General features: G+C 46.1%; 51 non-coding genes and 22 pseudogenes across 51 annotated transcripts in view; all 73 read left to right on the top strand.

Annotated features, from left to right (window-relative positions):
- Positions 1-118, top strand: part of LOC140345957 (5S ribosomal RNA) — a 119-nt gene extending 1 nt beyond the window's left edge. Inside the window, exon 1 of the ribosomal RNA XR_011924220.1 lies at positions 1-118. This exon is cut by the window's left edge and continues 1 nt beyond it. This is a non-coding gene — a ribosomal RNA (5S ribosomal RNA).
- A 156-nt stretch (positions 119-274) lies between these two features.
- LOC140345380 (5S ribosomal RNA) lies at positions 275-393 on the top strand (annotated as a pseudogene).
- Positions 394-539: 146 nt separating this feature from the next.
- On the top strand, positions 540-658 carry LOC140384260 (5S ribosomal RNA). Its single transcript, XR_011932938.1, has one exon. It is a non-coding gene; the product is annotated as a 5S ribosomal RNA (ribosomal RNA).
- A 156-nt stretch (positions 659-814) lies between these two features.
- On the top strand, positions 815-933 carry LOC140345465 (5S ribosomal RNA; annotated as a pseudogene).
- A 146-nt stretch (positions 934-1,079) lies between these two features.
- Positions 1,080-1,198, top strand: LOC140345379 (5S ribosomal RNA; annotated as a pseudogene).
- Positions 1,199-1,344: 146 nt separating this feature from the next.
- On the top strand, positions 1,345-1,463 carry LOC140384259 (5S ribosomal RNA). Its single transcript, XR_011932937.1, has one exon. It is a non-coding gene; the product is annotated as a 5S ribosomal RNA (ribosomal RNA).
- A 146-nt stretch (positions 1,464-1,609) lies between these two features.
- On the top strand, positions 1,610-1,728 carry LOC140345956 (5S ribosomal RNA). The gene has a single exon (XR_011924219.1). It is a non-coding gene; the product is annotated as a 5S ribosomal RNA (ribosomal RNA).
- A 167-nt stretch (positions 1,729-1,895) lies between these two features.
- On the top strand, positions 1,896-2,014 carry LOC140345464 (5S ribosomal RNA; annotated as a pseudogene).
- A 146-nt stretch (positions 2,015-2,160) lies between these two features.
- LOC140345955 (5S ribosomal RNA) lies at positions 2,161-2,279 on the top strand. The gene has a single exon (XR_011924218.1). It is a non-coding gene; the product is annotated as a 5S ribosomal RNA (ribosomal RNA).
- A 167-nt stretch (positions 2,280-2,446) lies between these two features.
- LOC140345463 (5S ribosomal RNA) lies at positions 2,447-2,565 on the top strand (annotated as a pseudogene).
- Positions 2,566-2,712: 147 nt separating this feature from the next.
- On the top strand, positions 2,713-2,831 carry LOC140345461 (5S ribosomal RNA; annotated as a pseudogene).
- A 146-nt stretch (positions 2,832-2,977) lies between these two features.
- LOC140345585 (5S ribosomal RNA) lies at positions 2,978-3,096 on the top strand (annotated as a pseudogene).
- Positions 3,097-3,242: 146 nt separating this feature from the next.
- Positions 3,243-3,361, top strand: LOC140345954 (5S ribosomal RNA). Its single transcript, XR_011924217.1, has one exon. It is a non-coding gene; the product is annotated as a 5S ribosomal RNA (ribosomal RNA).
- A 167-nt stretch (positions 3,362-3,528) lies between these two features.
- Positions 3,529-3,647, top strand: LOC140345459 (5S ribosomal RNA; annotated as a pseudogene).
- A 146-nt stretch (positions 3,648-3,793) lies between these two features.
- On the top strand, positions 3,794-3,912 carry LOC140345953 (5S ribosomal RNA). The gene has a single exon (XR_011924216.1). It is a non-coding gene; the product is annotated as a 5S ribosomal RNA (ribosomal RNA).
- A 156-nt stretch (positions 3,913-4,068) lies between these two features.
- LOC140345378 (5S ribosomal RNA) lies at positions 4,069-4,187 on the top strand (annotated as a pseudogene).
- A 146-nt stretch (positions 4,188-4,333) lies between these two features.
- On the top strand, positions 4,334-4,452 carry LOC140384258 (5S ribosomal RNA). Its single transcript, XR_011932936.1, has one exon. It is a non-coding gene; the product is annotated as a 5S ribosomal RNA (ribosomal RNA).
- Positions 4,453-4,598: 146 nt separating this feature from the next.
- On the top strand, positions 4,599-4,717 carry LOC140345952 (5S ribosomal RNA). The gene has a single exon (XR_011924215.1). It is a non-coding gene; the product is annotated as a 5S ribosomal RNA (ribosomal RNA).
- Positions 4,718-4,885: 168 nt separating this feature from the next.
- LOC140345458 (5S ribosomal RNA) lies at positions 4,886-5,004 on the top strand (annotated as a pseudogene).
- A 147-nt stretch (positions 5,005-5,151) lies between these two features.
- Positions 5,152-5,270, top strand: LOC140384018 (5S ribosomal RNA). The gene has a single exon (XR_011932718.1). It is a non-coding gene; the product is annotated as a 5S ribosomal RNA (ribosomal RNA).
- Positions 5,271-5,436: 166 nt separating this feature from the next.
- On the top strand, positions 5,437-5,555 carry LOC140345457 (5S ribosomal RNA; annotated as a pseudogene).
- Positions 5,556-5,702: 147 nt separating this feature from the next.
- On the top strand, positions 5,703-5,821 carry LOC140384017 (5S ribosomal RNA). The gene has a single exon (XR_011932717.1). It is a non-coding gene; the product is annotated as a 5S ribosomal RNA (ribosomal RNA).
- Positions 5,822-5,977: 156 nt separating this feature from the next.
- LOC140345377 (5S ribosomal RNA) lies at positions 5,978-6,096 on the top strand (annotated as a pseudogene).
- Positions 6,097-6,242: 146 nt separating this feature from the next.
- On the top strand, positions 6,243-6,361 carry LOC140384257 (5S ribosomal RNA). The gene has a single exon (XR_011932935.1). It is a non-coding gene; the product is annotated as a 5S ribosomal RNA (ribosomal RNA).
- A 146-nt stretch (positions 6,362-6,507) lies between these two features.
- LOC140345950 (5S ribosomal RNA) lies at positions 6,508-6,626 on the top strand. Its single transcript, XR_011924213.1, has one exon. It is a non-coding gene; the product is annotated as a 5S ribosomal RNA (ribosomal RNA).
- Positions 6,627-6,783: 157 nt separating this feature from the next.
- LOC140345375 (5S ribosomal RNA) lies at positions 6,784-6,902 on the top strand (annotated as a pseudogene).
- A 146-nt stretch (positions 6,903-7,048) lies between these two features.
- Positions 7,049-7,167, top strand: LOC140384256 (5S ribosomal RNA). Its single transcript, XR_011932934.1, has one exon. It is a non-coding gene; the product is annotated as a 5S ribosomal RNA (ribosomal RNA).
- Positions 7,168-7,313: 146 nt separating this feature from the next.
- Positions 7,314-7,432, top strand: LOC140345949 (5S ribosomal RNA). The gene has a single exon (XR_011924212.1). It is a non-coding gene; the product is annotated as a 5S ribosomal RNA (ribosomal RNA).
- Positions 7,433-7,578: 146 nt separating this feature from the next.
- LOC140384255 (5S ribosomal RNA) lies at positions 7,579-7,697 on the top strand. The gene has a single exon (XR_011932933.1). It is a non-coding gene; the product is annotated as a 5S ribosomal RNA (ribosomal RNA).
- A 146-nt stretch (positions 7,698-7,843) lies between these two features.
- LOC140345948 (5S ribosomal RNA) lies at positions 7,844-7,962 on the top strand. The gene has a single exon (XR_011924211.1). It is a non-coding gene; the product is annotated as a 5S ribosomal RNA (ribosomal RNA).
- Positions 7,963-8,119: 157 nt separating this feature from the next.
- On the top strand, positions 8,120-8,238 carry LOC140345374 (5S ribosomal RNA; annotated as a pseudogene).
- A 146-nt stretch (positions 8,239-8,384) lies between these two features.
- LOC140384253 (5S ribosomal RNA) lies at positions 8,385-8,503 on the top strand. The gene has a single exon (XR_011932931.1). It is a non-coding gene; the product is annotated as a 5S ribosomal RNA (ribosomal RNA).
- A 146-nt stretch (positions 8,504-8,649) lies between these two features.
- LOC140345947 (5S ribosomal RNA) lies at positions 8,650-8,768 on the top strand. Its single transcript, XR_011924210.1, has one exon. It is a non-coding gene; the product is annotated as a 5S ribosomal RNA (ribosomal RNA).
- Positions 8,769-8,914: 146 nt separating this feature from the next.
- LOC140384252 (5S ribosomal RNA) lies at positions 8,915-9,033 on the top strand. The gene has a single exon (XR_011932930.1). It is a non-coding gene; the product is annotated as a 5S ribosomal RNA (ribosomal RNA).
- A 146-nt stretch (positions 9,034-9,179) lies between these two features.
- On the top strand, positions 9,180-9,298 carry LOC140345946 (5S ribosomal RNA). The gene has a single exon (XR_011924209.1). It is a non-coding gene; the product is annotated as a 5S ribosomal RNA (ribosomal RNA).
- Positions 9,299-9,455: 157 nt separating this feature from the next.
- On the top strand, positions 9,456-9,574 carry LOC140345373 (5S ribosomal RNA; annotated as a pseudogene).
- A 146-nt stretch (positions 9,575-9,720) lies between these two features.
- Positions 9,721-9,839, top strand: LOC140384250 (5S ribosomal RNA). Its single transcript, XR_011932929.1, has one exon. It is a non-coding gene; the product is annotated as a 5S ribosomal RNA (ribosomal RNA).
- Positions 9,840-9,985: 146 nt separating this feature from the next.
- Positions 9,986-10,104, top strand: LOC140345945 (5S ribosomal RNA). Its single transcript, XR_011924208.1, has one exon. It is a non-coding gene; the product is annotated as a 5S ribosomal RNA (ribosomal RNA).
- Positions 10,105-10,271: 167 nt separating this feature from the next.
- LOC140345456 (5S ribosomal RNA) lies at positions 10,272-10,390 on the top strand (annotated as a pseudogene).
- Positions 10,391-10,536: 146 nt separating this feature from the next.
- On the top strand, positions 10,537-10,655 carry LOC140345944 (5S ribosomal RNA). Its single transcript, XR_011924207.1, has one exon. It is a non-coding gene; the product is annotated as a 5S ribosomal RNA (ribosomal RNA).
- A 158-nt stretch (positions 10,656-10,813) lies between these two features.
- Positions 10,814-10,932, top strand: LOC140384249 (5S ribosomal RNA). Its single transcript, XR_011932928.1, has one exon. It is a non-coding gene; the product is annotated as a 5S ribosomal RNA (ribosomal RNA).
- A 146-nt stretch (positions 10,933-11,078) lies between these two features.
- On the top strand, positions 11,079-11,197 carry LOC140384333 (5S ribosomal RNA). Its single transcript, XR_011933006.1, has one exon. It is a non-coding gene; the product is annotated as a 5S ribosomal RNA (ribosomal RNA).
- A 146-nt stretch (positions 11,198-11,343) lies between these two features.
- Positions 11,344-11,462, top strand: LOC140345941 (5S ribosomal RNA). The gene has a single exon (XR_011924206.1). It is a non-coding gene; the product is annotated as a 5S ribosomal RNA (ribosomal RNA).
- Positions 11,463-11,629: 167 nt separating this feature from the next.
- On the top strand, positions 11,630-11,748 carry LOC140345455 (5S ribosomal RNA; annotated as a pseudogene).
- Positions 11,749-11,894: 146 nt separating this feature from the next.
- LOC140345940 (5S ribosomal RNA) lies at positions 11,895-12,013 on the top strand. Its single transcript, XR_011924205.1, has one exon. It is a non-coding gene; the product is annotated as a 5S ribosomal RNA (ribosomal RNA).
- A 156-nt stretch (positions 12,014-12,169) lies between these two features.
- LOC140345454 (5S ribosomal RNA) lies at positions 12,170-12,288 on the top strand (annotated as a pseudogene).
- Positions 12,289-12,434: 146 nt separating this feature from the next.
- LOC140345453 (5S ribosomal RNA) lies at positions 12,435-12,553 on the top strand (annotated as a pseudogene).
- A 146-nt stretch (positions 12,554-12,699) lies between these two features.
- Positions 12,700-12,818, top strand: LOC140345939 (5S ribosomal RNA). The gene has a single exon (XR_011924204.1). It is a non-coding gene; the product is annotated as a 5S ribosomal RNA (ribosomal RNA).
- A 167-nt stretch (positions 12,819-12,985) lies between these two features.
- Positions 12,986-13,104, top strand: LOC140345452 (5S ribosomal RNA; annotated as a pseudogene).
- A 146-nt stretch (positions 13,105-13,250) lies between these two features.
- Positions 13,251-13,369, top strand: LOC140345937 (5S ribosomal RNA). Its single transcript, XR_011924202.1, has one exon. It is a non-coding gene; the product is annotated as a 5S ribosomal RNA (ribosomal RNA).
- Positions 13,370-13,527: 158 nt separating this feature from the next.
- Positions 13,528-13,646, top strand: LOC140384332 (5S ribosomal RNA). Its single transcript, XR_011933005.1, has one exon. It is a non-coding gene; the product is annotated as a 5S ribosomal RNA (ribosomal RNA).
- A 146-nt stretch (positions 13,647-13,792) lies between these two features.
- Positions 13,793-13,911, top strand: LOC140384248 (5S ribosomal RNA). Its single transcript, XR_011932927.1, has one exon. It is a non-coding gene; the product is annotated as a 5S ribosomal RNA (ribosomal RNA).
- Positions 13,912-14,057: 146 nt separating this feature from the next.
- On the top strand, positions 14,058-14,176 carry LOC140345936 (5S ribosomal RNA). Its single transcript, XR_011924201.1, has one exon. It is a non-coding gene; the product is annotated as a 5S ribosomal RNA (ribosomal RNA).
- A 146-nt stretch (positions 14,177-14,322) lies between these two features.
- LOC140345935 (5S ribosomal RNA) lies at positions 14,323-14,441 on the top strand. The gene has a single exon (XR_011924200.1). It is a non-coding gene; the product is annotated as a 5S ribosomal RNA (ribosomal RNA).
- A 157-nt stretch (positions 14,442-14,598) lies between these two features.
- On the top strand, positions 14,599-14,717 carry LOC140345372 (5S ribosomal RNA; annotated as a pseudogene).
- Positions 14,718-14,863: 146 nt separating this feature from the next.
- On the top strand, positions 14,864-14,982 carry LOC140384246 (5S ribosomal RNA). Its single transcript, XR_011932925.1, has one exon. It is a non-coding gene; the product is annotated as a 5S ribosomal RNA (ribosomal RNA).
- Positions 14,983-15,128: 146 nt separating this feature from the next.
- On the top strand, positions 15,129-15,247 carry LOC140345934 (5S ribosomal RNA). Its single transcript, XR_011924199.1, has one exon. It is a non-coding gene; the product is annotated as a 5S ribosomal RNA (ribosomal RNA).
- A 166-nt stretch (positions 15,248-15,413) lies between these two features.
- LOC140345451 (5S ribosomal RNA) lies at positions 15,414-15,532 on the top strand (annotated as a pseudogene).
- Positions 15,533-15,678: 146 nt separating this feature from the next.
- LOC140345933 (5S ribosomal RNA) lies at positions 15,679-15,797 on the top strand. The gene has a single exon (XR_011924198.1). It is a non-coding gene; the product is annotated as a 5S ribosomal RNA (ribosomal RNA).
- Positions 15,798-15,943: 146 nt separating this feature from the next.
- On the top strand, positions 15,944-16,062 carry LOC140384051 (5S ribosomal RNA). The gene has a single exon (XR_011932748.1). It is a non-coding gene; the product is annotated as a 5S ribosomal RNA (ribosomal RNA).
- Positions 16,063-16,208: 146 nt separating this feature from the next.
- Positions 16,209-16,327, top strand: LOC140345932 (5S ribosomal RNA). Its single transcript, XR_011924197.1, has one exon. It is a non-coding gene; the product is annotated as a 5S ribosomal RNA (ribosomal RNA).
- Positions 16,328-16,473: 146 nt separating this feature from the next.
- LOC140384245 (5S ribosomal RNA) lies at positions 16,474-16,592 on the top strand. The gene has a single exon (XR_011932924.1). It is a non-coding gene; the product is annotated as a 5S ribosomal RNA (ribosomal RNA).
- A 146-nt stretch (positions 16,593-16,738) lies between these two features.
- LOC140345931 (5S ribosomal RNA) lies at positions 16,739-16,857 on the top strand. The gene has a single exon (XR_011924196.1). It is a non-coding gene; the product is annotated as a 5S ribosomal RNA (ribosomal RNA).
- A 146-nt stretch (positions 16,858-17,003) lies between these two features.
- LOC140345930 (5S ribosomal RNA) lies at positions 17,004-17,122 on the top strand. Its single transcript, XR_011924195.1, has one exon. It is a non-coding gene; the product is annotated as a 5S ribosomal RNA (ribosomal RNA).
- Positions 17,123-17,279: 157 nt separating this feature from the next.
- Positions 17,280-17,398, top strand: LOC140384330 (5S ribosomal RNA). Its single transcript, XR_011933004.1, has one exon. It is a non-coding gene; the product is annotated as a 5S ribosomal RNA (ribosomal RNA).
- A 147-nt stretch (positions 17,399-17,545) lies between these two features.
- Positions 17,546-17,664, top strand: LOC140345929 (5S ribosomal RNA). The gene has a single exon (XR_011924194.1). It is a non-coding gene; the product is annotated as a 5S ribosomal RNA (ribosomal RNA).
- Positions 17,665-17,810: 146 nt separating this feature from the next.
- LOC140384244 (5S ribosomal RNA) lies at positions 17,811-17,929 on the top strand. Its single transcript, XR_011932923.1, has one exon. It is a non-coding gene; the product is annotated as a 5S ribosomal RNA (ribosomal RNA).
- A 146-nt stretch (positions 17,930-18,075) lies between these two features.
- Positions 18,076-18,194, top strand: LOC140345928 (5S ribosomal RNA). Its single transcript, XR_011924193.1, has one exon. It is a non-coding gene; the product is annotated as a 5S ribosomal RNA (ribosomal RNA).
- A 167-nt stretch (positions 18,195-18,361) lies between these two features.
- Positions 18,362-18,480, top strand: LOC140384329 (5S ribosomal RNA). The gene has a single exon (XR_011933003.1). It is a non-coding gene; the product is annotated as a 5S ribosomal RNA (ribosomal RNA).
- A 146-nt stretch (positions 18,481-18,626) lies between these two features.
- LOC140384243 (5S ribosomal RNA) lies at positions 18,627-18,745 on the top strand. The gene has a single exon (XR_011932922.1). It is a non-coding gene; the product is annotated as a 5S ribosomal RNA (ribosomal RNA).
- Positions 18,746-18,891: 146 nt separating this feature from the next.
- LOC140384242 (5S ribosomal RNA) lies at positions 18,892-19,010 on the top strand. Its single transcript, XR_011932921.1, has one exon. It is a non-coding gene; the product is annotated as a 5S ribosomal RNA (ribosomal RNA).
- A 146-nt stretch (positions 19,011-19,156) lies between these two features.
- Positions 19,157-19,275, top strand: LOC140345925 (5S ribosomal RNA). The gene has a single exon (XR_011924191.1). It is a non-coding gene; the product is annotated as a 5S ribosomal RNA (ribosomal RNA).
- A 157-nt stretch (positions 19,276-19,432) lies between these two features.
- LOC140384328 (5S ribosomal RNA) lies at positions 19,433-19,551 on the top strand. Its single transcript, XR_011933002.1, has one exon. It is a non-coding gene; the product is annotated as a 5S ribosomal RNA (ribosomal RNA).
- The last annotated feature ends 116 nt before the right edge of the window (positions 19,552-19,667 follow it).

Raw genomic sequence — 19,667 nt, 5'->3', positions numbered from 1 at the left:
CTCACGGCCATACCACCCTGGACCAGCCCGATCTCGTCTGATCTCGGAAGCCAAGCAGGGTTGGGCCTGGTTAGTACTTGGATGGGAGACCGCCTGGGAATACCAGGTGCTGTGAGCATTTTCACACTTTTTCACCTGTCAAAAAAAAAAAGAAAAAAAAAAAGAAGTTTTTCATTGAGATATCCCAATTTTGACCGAGCAAGTGGCGTGAAGGTACTCTTCACGAAAAGACAGTGTTTGATATAAAAAAGGCCGTTTTGACCTGGAACATTTCGCTCACGGCCATACCACCCTGGACCAGCCCGATCTCGTTTGATCTCGGAAGCCAAGCGGGGTTTGGCCTTGTTAGTACTTGGATGGGAGACCGCCTGGGAATACCAGGTGCTGTGAGCATTTTCACACTTTTTCACCCGTCAAAAAAAAAAAAAGAAGTTTTTCATTGAGATATCCCAATTTTGACCGAGCAAGTGGCGTGAAGGTACTCTTCACGAAAAGACAGTGTTTGATATAAAAAAGGCCGTTTTGACCTGGAACATTTCGCTCACGGCCATACCACCCTGGACCAGCCCGATCTCGTCTGATCTCGGAAGCCAAGCAGGGTTGGGCCTTGTTAGTACTTGGATGGGAGACCGCCTGGGAATACCAGGTGCTGTGAGCATTTTCACACTTTTTCACCCGTCAAAAAAAAAAAAAGAAGTTTTTCATTGAGATATCCCAATTTTGACCGAGCAAGTGGCGTGAAGGTACTCTTCACGAAAAGACAGTGTTTGATGCAAAAAAAGCCATTTATACGAGTTTTGACCTGGAACATTTCGCTCACGGCCATACCACCCTGGACCAGCCCGATCTCGTTTGATCTCGGAAGCCAAGCGGGGTTGGGCCTTGTTAGTACTTGGATGGAACACCGCCTGGGAATACCAGGTGCTGTGAGCATTTTCACACTTTTTCACCCGTCAAAAAAAAAAAAAGAAGTTTTTCATTGAGATATCCCAATTTTGACCGAGCAAGTGGCGTGAAGGTACTCTTCACGAAAAGACAGTGTTTGATATAAAAAAGGCCGTTTTGACCTGGAACATTTCGCTCACGGCCATACCACCCTGGACCAGCCCGATCTCGTTTGATCTCGGAAGCCAAGCGGGGTTTGGCCTTGTTAGTACTTGGATGGGAGACCGCCTGGGAATACCAGGTGCTGTGAGCATTTTCACACTTTTTCACCCGTCAAAAAAAAAAAAAGAAGTTTTTCATTGAGATATCCCAATTTTGACCGAGCAAGTGGCGTGAAGGTACTCTTCACGAAAAGACAGTGTTTGATATAAAAAAGGCCGTTTTGACCTGGAACATTTCGCTCACGGCCATACCACCCTGGACCAGCCCGATCTCGTCTGATCTCGGAAGCCAAGCAGGGTTGGGCCTTGTTAGTACTTGGATGGGAGACCGCCTGGGAATACCAGGTGCTGTGAGCATTTTCACACTTTTTCACCCGTCAAAAAAAAAAAAAGAAGTTTTTCATTGAGATATCCCAATTTTGACCGAGCAAGTGGCGTGAAGGTACTCTTCACGAAAAGACAGTGTTTGATATAAAAAAGGCCGTTTTGACCTGGAACATTTCGCTCACGGCCATACCACCCTGGACCAGCCCGATCTCGTCTGATCTCGGAAGCCAAGCAGGGTTGGGCCTGGTTAGTACTTGGATGGGAGACCGCCTGGGAATACCAGGTGCTGTGAGCATTTTCACACTTTTTCACCTGTCAAAAAAAAAAAAAAAAAAAAAAAAGAAGTTTTTCATTGAGATATCCCAATTTTGACCGAGCAAGTGGCGTGAAGGTACTCTTCACGAAAAGACAGTGTTTGATGCAAAAAAAGCCATTTATACGAGTTTTGACCTGGAACATTTCGCTCACGGCCATACCACCCTGGACCAGCCCGATCTCGTTTGATCTCGGAAGCCAAGCGGGGTTGGGCCTTGTTAGTACTTGGATGGAACACCGCCTGGGAATACCAGGTGCTGTGAGCATTTTCACACTTTTTCACCCGTCAAAAAAAAAAAAAGAAGTTTTTCATTGAGATATCCCAATTTTGACCGAGCAAGTGGCGTGAAGGTACTCTTCACGAAAAGACAGTGTTTGATATAAAAAAGGCCGTTTTGACCTGGAACATTTCGCTCACGGCCATACCACCCTGGACCAGCCCGATCTCGTCTGATCTCGGAAGCCAAGCAGGGTTGGGCCTGGTTAGTACTTGGATGGGAGACCGCCTGGGAATACCAGGTGCTGTGAGCATTTTCACACTTTTTCACCTGTCAAAAAAAAAAAAAAAAAAAAAAAAGAAGTTTTTCATTGAGATATCCCAATTTTGACCGAGCAAGTGGCGTGAAGGTACTCTTCACGAAAAGACAGTGTTTGATGCAAAAAAAGCCATTTATACGAGTTTTGACCTGGAACATTTCGCTCACGGCCATACCACCCTGGACCAGCCCGATCTCGTTTGATCTCGGAAGCCAAGCGGGGTTGGGCCTTGTTAGTACTTGGATGGAACACCGCCTGGGAATACCAGGTGCTGTGAGCATTTTCACACTTTTTCACCCGTCAAAAAAAAAAAGAAGAAGTTTTTCATTGAGATATCCCAATTTTGACCGAGCAAGTGGCGTGAAGGTACTCTTCACGAAAAGACAGTGTTTGATATAAAAAAGGCCGTTTTGACCTGGAACATTTCGCTCACGGCCATACCACCCTGGACCAGCCCGATCTCGTTTGATCTCGGAAGCCAAGCGGGGTTGGGCCTTGTTAGTACTTGGATGGAACACCGCCTGGGAATACCAGGTGCTGTGAGCATTTTCACACTTTTTCACCCGTCAAAAAAAAAAAAAGAAGTTTTTCATTGAGATATCCCAATTTTGACCGAGCAAGTGGCGTGAAGGTACTCTTCACGAAAAGACAGTGTTTGATATAAAAAAGGCCGTTTTGACCTGGAACATTTCGCTCACGGCCATACTACCCTGGACCAGCCCGATCTCGTTTGATCTCGGAAGCCAAGCGGGGTTGGGCCTTGTTAGTACTTGGATGGAACACCGCCTGGGAATACCAGGTGCTGTGAGCATTTTCACACTTTTTCACCCGTCAAAAAAAAAAAAAGAAGTTTTTCATTGAGATATCCCAATTTTGACCGAGCAAGTGGCGTGAAGGTACTCTTCACGAAAAGACAGTGTTTGATATAAAAAAGGCCGTTTTGACCTGGAACATTTCGCTCACGGCCATACCACCCTGGACCAGCCCGATCTCGTCTGATCTCGGAAGCCAAGCAGGGTTGGGCCTGGTTAGTACTTGGATGGGAGACCGCCTGGGAATACCAGGTGCTGTGAGCATTTTCACACTTTTTCACCTGTCAAAAAAAAAAATAAAAAAAAAAAAGAAGTTTTTCATTGAGATATCCCAATTTTGACCGAGCAAGTGGCGTGAAGGTACTCTTCACGAAAAGACAGTGTTTGATGCAAAAAAAGCCATTTATACGAGTTTTGACCTGGAACATTTCGCTCACGGCCATACCACCCTGGACCAGCCCGATCTCGTTTGATCTCGGAAGCCAAGCGGGGTTGGGCCTTGTTAGTACTTGGATGGAACACCGCCTGGGAATACCAGGTGCTGTGAGCATTTTCACACTTTTTCACCCGTCAAAAAAAAAAAAAGAAGTTTTTCATTGAGATATCCCAATTTTGACCGAGCAAGTGGCGTGAAGGTACTCTTCACGAAAAGACAGTGTTTGTTATAAAAAAGGCCGTTTTGACCTGGAACATTTCGCTCACGGCCATACCACCCTGGACCAGCCCGATCTCGTCTGATCTCGGAAGCCAAGCAGGGTTGGGCCTGGTTAGTACTTGGATGGGAGACCGCCTGGGAATACCAGGTGCTGTGAGCATTTTCACACTTTTTCACCTGTCAAAAAAAAAAAGAAAAAAAAAAAGAAGTTTTTCATTGAGATATCCCAATTTTGACCGAGCAAGTGGCGTGAAGGTACTCTTCACGAAAAGACAGTGTTTGATATAAAAAAGGCCGTTTTGACCTGGAACATTTCGCTCACGGCCATACCACCCTGGACCAGCCCGATCTCGTTTGATCTCGGAAGCCAAGCGGGGTTTGGCCTTGTTAGTACTTGGATGGGAGACCGCCTGGGAATACCAGGTGCTGTGAGCATTTTCACACTTTTTCACCCGTCAAAAAAAAAAAAAGAAGTTTTTCATTGAGATATCCCAATTTTGACCGAGCAAGTGGCGTGAAGGTACTCTTCACGAAAAGACAGTGTTTGATATAAAAAAGGCCGTTTTGACCTGGAACATTTCGCTCACGGCCATACCACCCTGGACCAGCCCGATCTCGTCTGATCTCGGAAGCCAAGCAGGGTTGGGCCTTGTTAGTACTTGGATGGGAGACCGCCTGGGAATACCAGGTGCTGTGAGCATTTTCACACTTTTTCACCCGTCAAAAAAAAAAAAAGAAGTTTTTCATTGAGATATCCCAATTTTGACCGAGCAAGTGGCGTGAAGGTACTCTTCACGAAAAGACAGTGTTTGATATAAAAAAGGCCGTTTTGACCTGGAACATTTCGCTCACGGCCATACCACCCTGGACCAGCCCGATCTCGTCTGATCTCGGAAGCCAAGCAGGGTTGGGCCTGGTTAGTACTTGGATGGGAGACCGCCTGGGAATACCAGGTGCTGTGAGCATTTTCACACTTTTTCACCTGTCAAAAAAAAAAAAAAAAAAAAAAAAAGAAGTTTTTCATTGAGATATCCCAATTTTGACCGAGCAAGTGGCGTGAAGGTACTCTTCACGAAAAGACAGTGTTTGATGCAAAAAAAGCCATTTATACGAGTTTTGACCTGGAACATTTCGCTCACGGCCATACCACCCTGGACCAGCCCGATCTCGTTTGATCTCGGAAGCCAAGCGGGGTTGGGCCTTGTTAGTACTTGGATGGAACACCGCCTGGGAATACCAGGTGCTGTGAGCATTTTCACACTTTTTCACCCGTCAAAAAAAAAAAAAAGAAGTTTTTCATTGAGATATCCCAATTTTGACCGAGCAAGTGGCGTGAAGGTACTCTTCACGAAAAGACAGTGTTTGTTATAAAAAAGGCCGTTTTGACCTGGAACATTTCGCTCACGGCCATACCACCCTGGACCAGCCCGATCTCGTCTGGTCTCGGAAGCCAAGCAGGGTTGGGCCTGGTTAGTACTTGGATGGGAGACCGCCTGGGAATACCAGGTGCTGTGAGCATTTTCACACTTTTTCACCTGTCAAAAAAAAAAAGAAAAAAAAAAAGAAGTTTTTCATTGAGATATCCCAATTTTGACCGAGCAAGTGGCGTGAAGGTACTCTTCACGAAAAGACAGTGTTTGATGCAAAAAAAGCCATTTATACGAGTTTTGACCTGGAACATTTCGCTCACGGCCATACCACCCTGGACCAGCCCGATCTCGTTTGATCTCGGAAGCCAAGCGGGGTTGGGCCTTGTTAGTACTTGGATGGAACACCGCCTGGGAATACCAGGTGCTGTGAGCATTTTCACACTTTTTCACCCGTCAAAAAAAAAAAAAAGAAGTTTTTCATTGAGATATCCCAATTTTGACCGAGCAAGTGGCGTGAAGGTACTCTTCACGAAAAGACAGTGTTTGTTATAAAAAAGGCCGTTTTGACCTGGAACATTTCGCTCACGGCCATACCACCCTGGACCAGCCCGATCTCGTCTGGTCTCGGAAGCCAAGCAGGGTTGGGCCTGGTTAGTACTTGGATGGGAGACCGCCTGGGAATACCAGGTGCTGTGAGCATTTTCACACTTTTTCACCTGTCAAAAAAAAAAAGAAAAAAAAAAAGAAGTTTTTCATTGAGATATCCCAATTTTGACCGAGCAAGTGGCGTGAAGGTACTCTTCACGAAAAGACAGTGTTTGATATAAAAAAGGCCGTTTTGACCTGGAACATTTCGCTCACGGCCATACCACCCTGGACCAGCCCGATCTCGTTTGATCTCGGAAGCCAAGCGGGGTTTGGCCTTGTTAGTACTTGGATGGGAGACCGCCTGGGAATACCAGGTGCTGTGAGCATTTTCACACTTTTTCACCCGTCAAAAAAAAAAAAAGAAGTTTTTCATTGAGATATCCCAATTTTGACCGAGCAAGTGGCGTGAAGGTACTCTTCACGAAAAGACAGTGTTTGATATAAAAAAGGCCGTTTTGACCTGGAACATTTCGCTCACGGCCATACCACCCTGGACCAGCCCGATCTCGTCTGATCTCGGAAGCCAAGCAGGGTTGGGCCTTGTTAGTACTTGGATGGGAGACCGCCTGGGAATACCAGGTGCTGTGAGCATTTTCACACTTTTTCACCCGTCAAAAAAAAAAAAAGAAGTTTTTCATTGAGATATCCCAATTTTGACCGAGCAAGTGGCGTGAAGGTACTCTTCACGAAAAGACAGTGTTTGATATAAAAAAGGCCGTTTTGACCTGGAACATTTCGCTCACGGCCATACCACCCTGGACCAGCCCGATCTCGTCTGATCTCGGAAGCCAAGCAGGGTTGGGCCTGGTTAGTACTTGGATGGGAGACCGCCTGGGAATACCAGGTGCTGTGAGCATTTTCACACTTTTTCACCTGTCAAAAAAAAAAAGAAAAAAAAAAAAGAAGTTTTTCATTGAGATATCCCAATTTTGACCGAGCAAGTGGAGTGAAGGTACTCTTCACGAAAAGACAGTGTTTGATATAAAAAAGGCCGTTTTGACCTGGAACATTTCGCTCACGGCCATACCACCCTGGACCAGCCCGATCTCGTTTGATCTCGGAAGCCAAGCGGGGTTTGGCCTTGTTAGTACTTGGATGGGAGACCGCCTGGGAATACCAGGTGCTGTGAGCATTTTCACACTTTTTCACCCGTCAAAAAAAAAAAAAGAAGTTTTTCATTGAGATATCCCAATTTTGACCGAGCAAGTGGCGTGAAGGTACTCTTCACGAAAAGACAGTGTTTGATATAAAAAAGGCCGTTTTGACCTGGAACATTTCGCTCACGGCCATACCACCCTGGACCAGCCCGATCTCGTCTGATCTCGGAAGCCAAGCAGGGTTGGGCCTTGTTAGTACTTGGATGGGAGACCGCCTGGGAATACCAGGTGCTGTGAGCATTTTCACACTTTTTCACCCGTCAAAAAAAAAAAAAGAAGTTTTTCATTGAGATATCCCAATTTTGACCGAGCAAGTGGCGTGAAGGTACTCTTCACGAAAAGACAGTGTTTGATATAAAAAAGGCCGTTTTGACCTGGAACATTTCGCTCACGGCCATACCACCCTGGACCAGCCCGATCTCGTCTGATCTCGGAAGCCAAGCAGGGTTGGGCCTGGTTAGTACTTGGATGGGAGACCGCCTGGGAATACCAGGTGCTGTGAGCATTTTCACACTTTTTCACCCGTCAAAAAAAAAAAAAGAAGTTTTTCATTGAGATATCCCAATTTTGACCGAGCAAGTGGCGTGAAGGTACTCTTCACGAAAAGACAGTGTTTGATATAAAAAAGGCCGTTTTGACCTGGAACATTTCGCTCACGGCCATACCACCCTGGACCAGCCCGATCTCGTCTGATCTCGGAAGCCAAGCAGGGTTGGGCCTTGTTAGTACTTGGATGGGAGACCGCCTGGGAATACCAGGTGCTGTGAGCATTTTCACACTTTTTCACCCGTCAAAAAAAAAAAAAGAAGTTTTTCATTGAGATATCCCAATTTTGACCGAGCAAGTGGCGTGAAGGTACTCTTCACGAAAAGACAGTGTTTGATATAAAAAAGGCCGTTTTGACCTGGAACATTTCGCTCACGGCCATACCACCCTGGACCAGCCCGATCTCGTCTGATCTCGGAAGCCAAGCAGGGTTGGGCCTGGTTAGTACTTGGATGGGAGACCGCCTGGGAATACCAGGTGCTGTGAGCATTTTCACACTTTTTCACCTGTCAAAAAAAAAAAGAAAAAAAAAAAAGAAGTTTTTCATTGAGATATCCCAATTTTGACCGAGCAAGTGGAGTGAAGGTACTCTTCACGAAAAGACAGTGTTTGATATAAAAAAGGCCGTTTTGACCTGGAACATTTCGCTCACGGCCATACCACCCTGGACCAGCCCGATCTCGTTTGATCTCGGAAGCCAAGCGGGGTTTGGCCTTGTTAGTACTTGGATGGGAGACCGCCTGGGAATACCAGGTGCTGTGAGCATTTTCACACTTTTTCACCCGTCAAAAAAAAAAAAAGAAGTTTTTCATTGAGATATCCCAATTTTGACCGAGCAAGTGGCGTGAAGGTACTCTTCACGAAAAGACAGTGTTTGATATAAAAAAGGCCGTTTTGACCTGGAACATTTCGCTCACGGCCATACCACCCTGGACCAGCCCGATCTCGTCTGATCTCGGAAGCCAAGCAGGGTTGGGCCTTGTTAGTACTTGGATGGGAGACCGCCTGGGAATACCAGGTGCTGTGAGCATTTTCACACTTTTTCACCCGTCAAAAAAAAAAAAAGAAGTTTTTCATTGAGATATCCCAATTTTGACCGAGCAAGTGGCGTGAAGGTACTCTTCACGAAAAGACAGTGTTTGATATAAAAAAGGCCGTTTTGACCTGGAACATTTCGCTCACGGCCATACCACCCTGGACCAGCCCGATCTCGTCTGATCTCGGAAGCCAAGCAGGGTTGGGCCTGGTTAGTACTTGGATGGGAGACCGCCTGGGAATACCAGGTGCTGTGAGCATTTTCACACTTTTTCACCCGTCAAAAAAAAAAAAAGAAGTTTTTCATTGAGATATCCCAATTTTGACCGAGCAAGTGGCGTGAAGGTACTCTTCACGAAAAGACAGTGTTTGATATAAAAAAGGCCGTTTTGACCTGGAACATTTCGCTCACGGCCATACCACCCTGGACCAGCCCGATCTCGTCTGATCTCGGAAGCCAAGCAGGGTTGGGCCTTGTTAGTACTTGGATGGGAGACCGCCTGGGAATACCAGGTGCTGTGAGCATTTTCACACTTTTTCACCCGTCAAAAAAAAAAAAAGAAGTTTTTCATTGAGATATCCCAATTTTGACCGAGCAAGTGGCGTGAAGGTACTCTTCACGAAAAGACAGTGTTTGATATAAAAAAGGCCGTTTTGACCTGGAACATTTCGCTCACGGCCATACCACCCTGGACCAGCCCGATCTCGTCTGATCTCGGAAGCCAAGCAGGGTTGGGCCTGGTTAGTACTTGGATGGGAGACCGCCTGGGAATACCAGGTGCTGTGAGCATTTTCACACTTTTTCACCTGTCAAAAAAAAAAAGAAAAAAAAAAAAGAAGTTTTTCATTGAGATATCCCAATTTTGACCGAGCAAGTGGAGTGAAGGTACTCTTCACGAAAAGACAGTGTTTGATATAAAAAAGGCCGTTTTGACCTGGAACATTTCGCTCACGGCCATACCACCCTGGACCAGCCCGATCTCGTTTGATCTCGGAAGCCAAGCGGGGTTTGGCCTTGTTAGTACTTGGATGGGAGACCGCCTGGGAATACCAGGTGCTGTGAGCATTTTCACACTTTTTCACCCGTCAAAAAAAAAAAAAGAAGTTTTTCATTGAGATATCCCAATTTTGACCGAGCAAGTGGCGTGAAGGTACTCTTCACGAAAAGACAGTGTTTGATATAAAAAAGGCCGTTTTGACCTGGAACATTTCGCTCACGGCCATACCACCCTGGACCAGCCCGATCTCGTCTGATCTCGGAAGCCAAGCAGGGTTGGGCCTTGTTAGTACTTGGATGGGAGACCGCCTGGGAATACCAGGTGCTGTGAGCATTTTCACACTTTTTCACCCGTCAAAAAAAAAAAAAGAAGTTTTTCATTGAGATATCCCAATTTTGACCGAGCAAGTGGCGTGAAGGTACTCTTCACGAAAAGACAGTGTTTGATATAAAAAAGGCCGTTTTGACCTGGAACATTTCGCTCACGGCCATACCACCCTGGACCAGCCCGATCTCGTCTGATCTCGGAAGCCAAGCAGGGTTGGGCCTGGTTAGTACTTGGATGGGAGACCGCCTGGGAATACCAGGTGCTGTGAGCATTTTCACACTTTTTCACCTGTCAAAAAAAAAAAAAAAAAAAAAAAAGAAGTTTTTCATTGAGATATCCCAATTTTGACCGAGCAAGTGGCGTGAAGGTACTCTTCACGAAAAGACAGTGTTTGATGCAAAAAAAGCCATTTATACGAGTTTTGACCTGGAACATTTCGCTCACGGCCATACCACCCTGGACCAGCCCGATCTCGTTTGATCTCGGAAGCCAAGCGGGGTTGGGCCTTGTTAGTACTTGGATGGAACACCGCCTGGGAATACCAGGTGCTGTGAGCATTTTCACACTTTTTCACCCGTCAAAAAAAAAAAAAGAAGTTTTTCATTGAGATATCCCAATTTTGACCGAGCAAGTGGCGTGAAGGTACTCTTCACGAAAAGACAGTGTTTGATATAAAAAAGGCCGTTTTGACCTGGAACATTTCGCTCACGGCCATACCACCCTGGACCAGCCCGATCTCGTCTGATCTCGGAAGCCAAGCAGGGTTGGGCCTGGTTAGTACTTGGATGGGAGACCGCCTGGGAATACCAGGTGCTGTGAGCATTTTCACACTTTTTCACCTGTCAAAAAAAAAAAAAAAAAAAAAAAAAGAAGTTTTTCATTGAGATATCCCAATTTTGACCGAGCAAGTGGCGTGAAGGTACTCTTCACGAAAAGACAGTGTTTGATATAAAAAAGGCCGTTTTGACCTGGAACATTTCGCTCACGGCCATACCACCCTGGACCAGCCCGATCTCGTCTGATCTCGGAAGCCAAGCAGGGTTGGGCCTTGTTAGTACTTGGATGGGAGACCGCCTGGGAATACCAGGTGCTGTGAGCATTTTCACACTTTTTCACCCGTCAAAAAAAAAAAAAGAAGTTTTTCATTGAGATATCCCAATTTTGACCGAGCAAGTGGCGTGAAGGTACTCTTCACGAAAAGACAGTGTTTGATATAAAAAAGGCCGTTTTGACCTGGAACATTTCGCTCACGGCCATACCACCCTGGACCAGCCCGATCTCGTTTGATCTCGGAAGCCAAGCGGGGTTGGGCCTTGTTAGTACTTGGATGGGAGACCGCCTGGGAATACCAGGTGCTGTGAGCATTTTCACACTTTTTCACCCGTCAAAAAAAAAAAAAGAAGTTTTTCATTGAGATATCCCAATTTCGACCGAGCAAGTGGCGTGAAGGTACTCTTCACGAAAAGACAGTGTTTGATATAAAAAAGGCCGTTTTGACCTGGAACATTTCGCTCACGGCCATACCACCCTGGACCAGCCCGATCTCGTCTGATCTCGGAAGCCAAGCAGGGTTGGGCCTGGTTAGTACTTGGATGGGAGACCGCCTGGGAATACCAGGTGCTGTGAGCATTTTCACACTTTTTCACCTGTCAAAAAAAAAAATAAAAAAAAAAAAGAAGTTTTTCATTGAGATATCCCAATTTTGACCGAGCAAGTGGCGTGAAGGTACTCTTCACGAAAAGACAGTGTTTGATGCAAAAAAAGCCATTTATACGAGTTTTGACCTGGAACATTTCGCTCACGGCCATACCACCCTGGACCAGCCCGATCTCGTTTGATCTCGGAAGCCAAGCGGGGTTGGGCCTTGTTAGTACTTGGATGGAACACCGCCTGGGAATACCAGGTGCTGTGAGCATTTTCACACTTTTTCACCCGTCAAAAAAAAAAAAAGAAGTTTTTCATTGAGATATCCCAATTTTGACCGAGCAAGTGGCGTGAAGGTACTCTTCACGAAAAGACAGTGTTTGATATAAAAAAGGCCGTTTTGACCTGGAACATTTCGCTCACGGCCATACCACCCTGGACCAGCCCGATCTCGTCTGATCTCGGAAGCCAAGCAGGGTTGGGCCTGGTTAGTACTTGGATGGGAGACCGCCTGGGAATACCAGGTGCTGTGAGCATTTTCACACTTTTTCACCCGTCAAAAAAAAAAAAAGAAGTTTTTCATTGAGATATCCCAATTTTGACCGAGCAAGTGGCGTGAAGGTACTCTTCACGAAAAGACAGTGTTTGATGCAAAAAAAGCCATTTATACGAGTTTTGACCTGGAACATTTCGCTCACGGCCATACCACCCTGGACCAGCCCGATCTCGTTTGATCTCGGAAGCCAAGCGGGGTTGGGCCTTGTTAGTACTTGGATGGAACACCGCCTGGGAATACCAGGTGCTGTGAGCATTTTCACACTTTTTCACCCGTCAAAAAAAAAAAAAGAAGTTTTTCATTGAGATATCCCAATTTTGACCGAGCAAGTGGCGTGAAGGTACTCTTCACGAAAAGACAGTGTTTGATATAAAAAAGGCCGTTTTGACCTGGAACATTTCGCTCACGGCCATACCACCCTGGACCAGCCCGATCTCGTTTGATCTCGGAAGCCAAGCGGGGTTGGGCCTTGTTAGTACTTGGATGGAACACCGCCTGGGAATACCAGGTGCTGTGAGCATTTTCACACTTTTTCACCCGTCAAAAAAAAAAAAAGAAGTTTTTCATTGAGATATCCCAATTTTGACCGAGCAAGTGGCGTGAAGGTACTCTTCACGAAAAGACAGTGTTTGATATAAAAAAGGCCGTTTTGACCTGGAACATTTCGCTCACGGCCATACCACCCTGGACCAGCCCGATCTCGTCTGATCTCGGAAGCCAAGCAGGGTTGGGCCTGGTTAGTACTTGGATGGGAGACCGCCTGGGAATACCAGGTGCTGTGAGCATTTTCACACTTTTTCACCTGTCAAAAAAAAAAAAAAAAAAAAAAAAGAAGTTTTTCATTGAGATATCCCAATTTTGACCGAGCAAGTGGCGTGAAGGTACTCTTCACGAAAAGACAGTGTTTGATGCAAAAAAAGCCATTTATACGAGTTTTGACCTGGAACATTTCGCTCACGGCCATACCACCCTGGACCAGCCCGATCTCGTTTGATCTCGGAAGCCAAGCGGGGTTGGGCCTTGTTAGTACTTGGATGGAACACCGCCTGGGAATACCAGGTGCTGTGAGCATTTTCACACTTTTTCACCCGTCAAAAAAAAAAAAAGAAGTTTTTCATTGAGATATCCCAATTTTGACCGAGCAAGTGGCGTGAAGGTACTCTTCACGAAAAGACAGTGTTTGATATAAAAAAGGCCGTTTTGACCTGGAACATTTCGCTCACGGCCATACCACCCTGGACCAGCCCGATCTCGTCTGATCTCGGAAGCCAAGCAGGGTTGGGCCTGGTTAGTACTTGGATGGGAGACCGCCTGGGAATACCAGGTGCTGTGAGCATTTTCACACTTTTTCACCTGTCAAAAAAAAAAAAAAAAAAAAAAAAAGAAGTTTTTCATTGAGATATCCCAATTTTGACCGAGCAAGTGGCGTGAAGGTACTCTTCACGAAAAGACAGTGTTTGATATAAAAAAGGCCGTTTTGACCTGGAACATTTCGCTCACGGCCATACCACCCTGGACCAGCCCGATCTCGTTTGATCTCGGAAGCCAAGCGGGGTTGGGCCTTGTTAGTACTTGGATGGGAGACCGCCTGGGAATACCAGGTGCTGTGAGCATTTTCACACTTTTTCACCCGTCAAAAAAAAAAAAAGAAGTTTTTCATTGAGATATCCCAATTTTGACCGAGCAAGTGGCGTGAAGGTACTCTTCACGAAAAGACAGTGTTTGATATAAAAAAGGCCGTTTTGACCTGGAACATTTCGCTCACGGCCATACCACCCTGGACCAGCCCGATCTCGTCTGATCTCGGAAGCCAAGCAGGGTTGGGCCTTGTTAGTACTTGGATGGGAGACCGCCTGGGAATACCAGGTGCTGTGAGCATTTTCACACTTTTTCACCCGTCAAAAAAAAAAAAAGAAGTTTTTCATTGAGATATCCCAATTTTGACCGAGCAAGTGGCGTGAAGGTACTCTTCACGAAAAGACAGTGTTTGATATAAAAAAGGCCGTTTTGACCTGGAACATTTCGCTCACGGCCATACCACCCTGGACCAGCCCGATCTCGTCTGATCTCGGAAGCCAAGCAGGGTTGGGCCTGGTTAGTACTTGGATGGGAGACCGCCTGGGAATACCAGGTGCTGTGAGCATTTTCACACTTTTTCACCTGTCAAAAAAAAAAAAAGAAGTTTTTCATTGAGATATCCCAATTTTGACCGAGCAAGTGGCGTGAAGGTACTCTTCACGAAAAGACAGTGTTTGATATAAAAAAGGCCGTTTTGACCTGGAACATTTCGCTCACGGCCATACCACCCTGGACCAGCCCGATCTCGTCTGATCTCGGAAGCCAAGCAGGGTTGGGCCTGGTTAGTACTTGGATGGGAGACCGCCTGGGAATACCAGGTGCTGTGAGCATTTTCACACTTTTTCACCTGTCAAAAAAAAAAAGAAAAAAAAAAAAGAAGTTTTTCATTGAGATATCCCAATTTTGACCGAGCAAGTGGCGTGAAGGTACTCTTCACGAAAAGACAGTGTTTGATATAAAAAAGGCCGTTTTGACCTGGAACATTTCGCTCACGGCCATACCACCCTGGACCAGCCCGATCTCGTTTGATCTCGGAAGCCAAGCGGGGTTTGGCCTTGTTAGTACTTGGATGGGAGACCGCCTGGGAATACCAGGTGCTGTGAGCATTTTCACACTTTTTCACCCGTCAAAAAAAAAAAAAGAAGTTTTTCATTGAGATATCCCAATTTTGACCGAGCAAGTGGCGTGAAGGTACTCTTCACGAAAAGACAGTGTTTGATATAAAAAAGGCCGTTTTGACCTGGAACATTTCGCTCACGGCCATACCACCCTGGACCAGCCCGATCTCGTCTGATCTCGGAAGCCAAGCAGGGTTGGGCCTTGTTAGTACTTGGATGGGAGACCGCCTGGGAATACCAGGTGCTGTGAGCATTTTCACACTTTTTCACCCGTCAAAAAAAAAAAAAGAAGTTTTTCATTGAGATATCCCAATTTTGACCGAGCAAGTGGCGTGAAGGTACTCTTCACGAAAAGACAGTGTTTGATATAAAAAAGGCCGTTTTGACCTGGAACATTTCGCTCACGGCCATACCACCCTGGACCAGCCCGATCTCGTCTGATCTCGGAAGCCAAGCAGGGTTGGGCCTGGTTAGTACTTGGATGGGAGACCGCCTGGGAATACCAGGTGCTGTGAGCATTTTCACACTTTTTCACCTGTCAAAAAAAAAAAAAAAAAAAAAAAGAAGTTTTTCATTGAGATATCCCAATTTTGACCGAGCAAGTGGCGTGAAGGTACTCTTCACGAAAAGACAGTGTTTGATGCAAAAAAAGCCATTTATACGAGTTTTGACCTGGAACATTTCGCTCACGGCCATACCACCCTGGACCAGCCCGATCTCGTTTGATCTCGGAAGCCAAGCGGGGTTGGGCCTTGTTAGTACTTGGATGGAACACCGCCTGGGAATACCAGGTGCTGTGAGCATTTTCACACTTTTTCACCCGTCAAAAAAAAAAAAAGAAGTTTTTCATTGAGATATCCCAATTTTGACCGAGCAAGTGGCGTGAAGGTACTCTTCACGAAAAGACAGTGTTTGATATAAAAAAGGCCGTTTTGACCTGGAACATTTCGCTCACGGCCATACCACCCTGGACCAGCCCGATCTCGTCTGATCTCGGAAGCCAAGCAGGGTTGGGCCTGGTTAGTACTTGGATGGGAGACCGCCTGGGAATACCAGGTGCTGTGAGCATTTTCACACTTTTTCACCCGTCAAAAAAAAAAAAAGAAGTTTTTCATTGAGATATCCCAATTTTGACCGAGCAAGTGGCGTGAAGGTACTCTTCACGAAAAGACAGTGTTTGATATAAAAAAGGCCGTTTTGACCTGGAACATTTCGCTCACGGCCATACCACCCTGGACCAGCCCGATCTCGTTTGATCTCGGAAGCCAAGCGGGGTTGGGCCTGTTTAGTACTTGGATGGGAGACCGCCTGGGAATACCAGGTGCTGTGAGCATTTTCACACTTTTTCACCCGTCAAAAAAAAAAAAAGAAGTTTTTCATTGAGATATCCCAATTTTGACCGAGCAAGTGGCGTGAAGGTACTCTTCACGAAAAGACAGTGTTTGATATAAAAAAGGCCGTTTTGACCTGGAACATTTCGCTCACGGCCATACCACCCTGGACCAGCCCGATCTCGTCTGATCTCGGAAGCCAAGCAGGGTTGGGCCTGGTTAGTACTTGGATGGGAGACCGCCTGGGAATACCAGGTGCTGTGAGCATTTTCACACTTTTTCACCCGTCAAAAAAAAAAAAAGAAGTTTTTCATTGAGATATCCCAATTTTGACCGAGCAAGTGGCGTGAAGGTACTCTTCACGAAAAGACAGTGTTTGATATAAAAAAGGCCGTTTTGACCTGGAACATTTCGCTCACGGCCATACCACCCTGGACCAGCCCGATCTCGTCTGATCTCGGAAGCCAAGCAGGGTTGGGCCTTGTTAGTACTTGGATGGGAGACCGCCTGGGAATACCAGGTGCTGTGAGCATTTTCACACTTTTTCACCCGTCAAAAAAAAAAAAAGAAGTTTTTCATTGAGATATCCCAATTTTGACCGAGCAAGTGGCGTGAAGGTACTCTTCACGAAAAGACAGTGTTTGATATAAAAAAGGCCGTTTTGACCTGGAACATTTCGCTCACGGCCATACCACCCTGGACCAGCCCGATCTCGTCTGATCTCGGAAGCCAAGCAGGGTTGGGCCTGGTTAGTACTTGGATGGGAGACCGCCTGGGAATACCAGGTGCTGTGAGCATTTTCACACTTTTTCACCTGTCAAAAAAAAAAAAAGAAGTTTTTCATTGAGATATTCCAATTTTGACCGAGCAAGTGGCGTGAAGGTACTCTTCACGAAAAGACAGTGTTTGATATAAAAAAGGCCGTTTTGACCTGGAACATTTCGCTCACGGCCATACCACCCTGGACCAGCCCGATCTCGTCTGATCTCGGAAGCCAAGCAGGGTTGGGCCTGGTTAGTACTTGGATGGGAGACCGCCTGGGAATACCAGGTGCTGTGAGCATTTTCACACTTTTTCACCTGTCAAAAAAAAAAAGAAAAAAAAAAAAGAAGTTTTTCATTGAGATATCCCAATTTTGACCGAGCAAGTGGCGTGAAGGTACTCTTCACGAAAAGACAGTGTTTGATATAAAAAAGGCCGTTTTGACCTGGAACATTTCGCTCACGGCCATACCACCCTGGACCAGCCCGATCTCGTTTGATCTCGGAAGCCAAGCGGGGTTGGGCCTTGTTAGTACTTGGATGGGAGACCGCCTGGGAATACCAGGTGCTGTGAGCATTTTCACACTTTTTCACCCGTCAAAAAAAAAAAAAAGAAGTTTTTCATTGAGATATCCCAATTTTGACCGAGCAAGTGGCGTGAAGGTACTCTTCACGAAAAGACAGTGTTTGATATAAAAAAGGCCGTTTTGACCTGGAACATTTCGCTCACGGCCATACCACCCTGGACCAGCCCGATCTCGTCTGATCTCGGAAGCCAAGCAGGGTTGGGCCTGGTTAGTACTTGGATGGGAGACCGCCTGGGAATACCAGGTGCTGTGAGCATTTTCACACTTTTTCACCCGTCAAAAAAAAAAAAAGAAGTTTTTCATTGAGATATCCCAATTTTGACCGAGCAAGTGGCGTGAAGGTACTCTTCACGAAAAGACAGTGTTTGATATAAAAAAGGCCGTTTTGACCTGGAACATTTCGCTCACGGCCATACCACCCTGGACCAGCCCGATCTCGTCTGATCTCGGAAGCCAAGCAGGGTTGGGCCTTGTTAGTACTTGGATGGGAGACCGCCTGGGAATACCAGGTGCTGTGAGCATTTTCACACTTTTTCACCCGTCAAAAAAAAAAAAAGAAGTTTTTCATTGAGATATCCCAATTTTGACCGAGCAAGTGGCGTGAAGGTACTCTTCACGAAAAGACAGTGTTTGATATAAAAAAGGCCGTTTTGACCTGGAACATTTCGCTCACGGCCATACCACCCTGGACCAGCCCGATCTCGTCTGATCTCGGAAGCCAAGCAGGGTTGGGCCTGGTTAGTACTTGGATGGGAGACCGCCTGGGAATACCAGGTGCTGTGAGCATTTTCACACTTTTTCACCTGTCAAAAAAAAAAAAAAAAAAAAAAAAGAAGTTTTTCATTGAGATATCCCAATTTTGACCGAGCAAGTGGCGTGAAGGTACTCTTCACGAAAAGACAGTGTTTGATGCAAAAAAAGCCATTTATACGAGTTTTGACCTGGAACATTTCGCTCACGGCCATACCACCCTGGACCAGCCCGATCTCGTTTGATCTCGGAAGCCAAGCGGGGTTGGGCCTTGTTAGTACTTGGATGGGAGACCGCCTGGGAATACCAGGTGCTGTGAGCATTTTCACACTTTTTCACCCGTCAAAAAAAAAAAAAGAAGTTTTTCATTGAGATATCCCAATTTTGACCGAGCAAGTGGCGTGAAGGTACTCTTCACGAAAAGACAGTGTTTGATATAAAAAAGGCCGTTTTGACCTGGAACATTTCGCTCACGGCCATACCACCCTGGACCAGCCCGATCTCGTCTGATCTCGGAAGCCAAGCAGGGTTGGGCCTTGTTAGTACTTGGATGGGAGACCGCCTGGGAATACCAGGTGCTGTGAGCATTTTCACACTTTTTCACCCGTCAAAAAAAAAAAAAGAAGTTTTTCATTGAGATATCCCAATTTTGACCGAGCAAGTGGCGTGAAGGTACTCTTCACGAAAAGACAGTGTTTGATATAAAAAAGGCCGTTTTGACCTGGAACATTTCGCTCACGGCCATACCACCCTGGACCAGCCCGATCTCGTCTGATCTCGGAAGCCAAGCAGGGTTGGGCCTTGTTAGTACTTGGATGGGAGACCGCCTGGGAATACCAGGTGCTGTGAGCATTTTCACACTTTTTCACCCGTCAAAAAAAAAAAAAGAAGTTTTTCATTGAGATATCCCAATTTTGACCGAGCAAGTGGCGTGAAGGTACTCTTCACGAAAAGACAGTGTTTGATATAAAACAGGCCGTTTTGACCTGGAACATTTCGCTCACGGCCATACCACCCTGGACCAGCCCGATCTCGTCTGATCTCGGAAGCCAAGCAGGGTTGGGCCTGGTTAGTACTTGGATGGGAGACCGCCTGGGAATACCAGGTGCTGTGAGCATTTTCACACTTTTTCACCTGTCAAAAAAAAAAAAAAAAAAAAAAAAGAAGTTTTTCATTGAGATATCCCAATTTTGACCGAGCAAGTGGCGTGAAGGTACTCTTCACGAAAAGACAGTGTTTGATATAAAAAAGGCCGTTTTGACCTGGAACATTTCGCTCACGGCCATACCACCCTGGACCAGCCCGATCTCGTTTGATCTCGGAAGCCAAGCGGGGTTGGGCCTTGTTAGTACTTGGATGGGAGACCGCCTGGGAATACCAGGTGCTGTGAGCATTTTCACACTTTTTCACCCGTCAAAAAAAAAAAAAGAAGTTTTTCATTGAGATATCCCAATTTTGACCGAGCAAGTGGCGTGAAGGTACTCTTCACGAAAAGACAGTGTTTGATAT

This window comes from Eucyclogobius newberryi, unplaced genomic scaffold (assembly GCF_026437365.1).
Source record: "Eucyclogobius newberryi isolate DKJ021-1_F unplaced genomic scaffold, fEucNew1.0.hap1 SCAF_56, whole genome shotgun sequence".
Taxonomy (NCBI): domain Eukaryota; kingdom Metazoa; phylum Chordata; class Actinopteri; order Gobiiformes; family Gobiidae; genus Eucyclogobius; species Eucyclogobius newberryi.
Note: the sequence above shows the minus strand (reverse complement) of the source record. Positions and strands in the feature narration are given on the sequence as shown.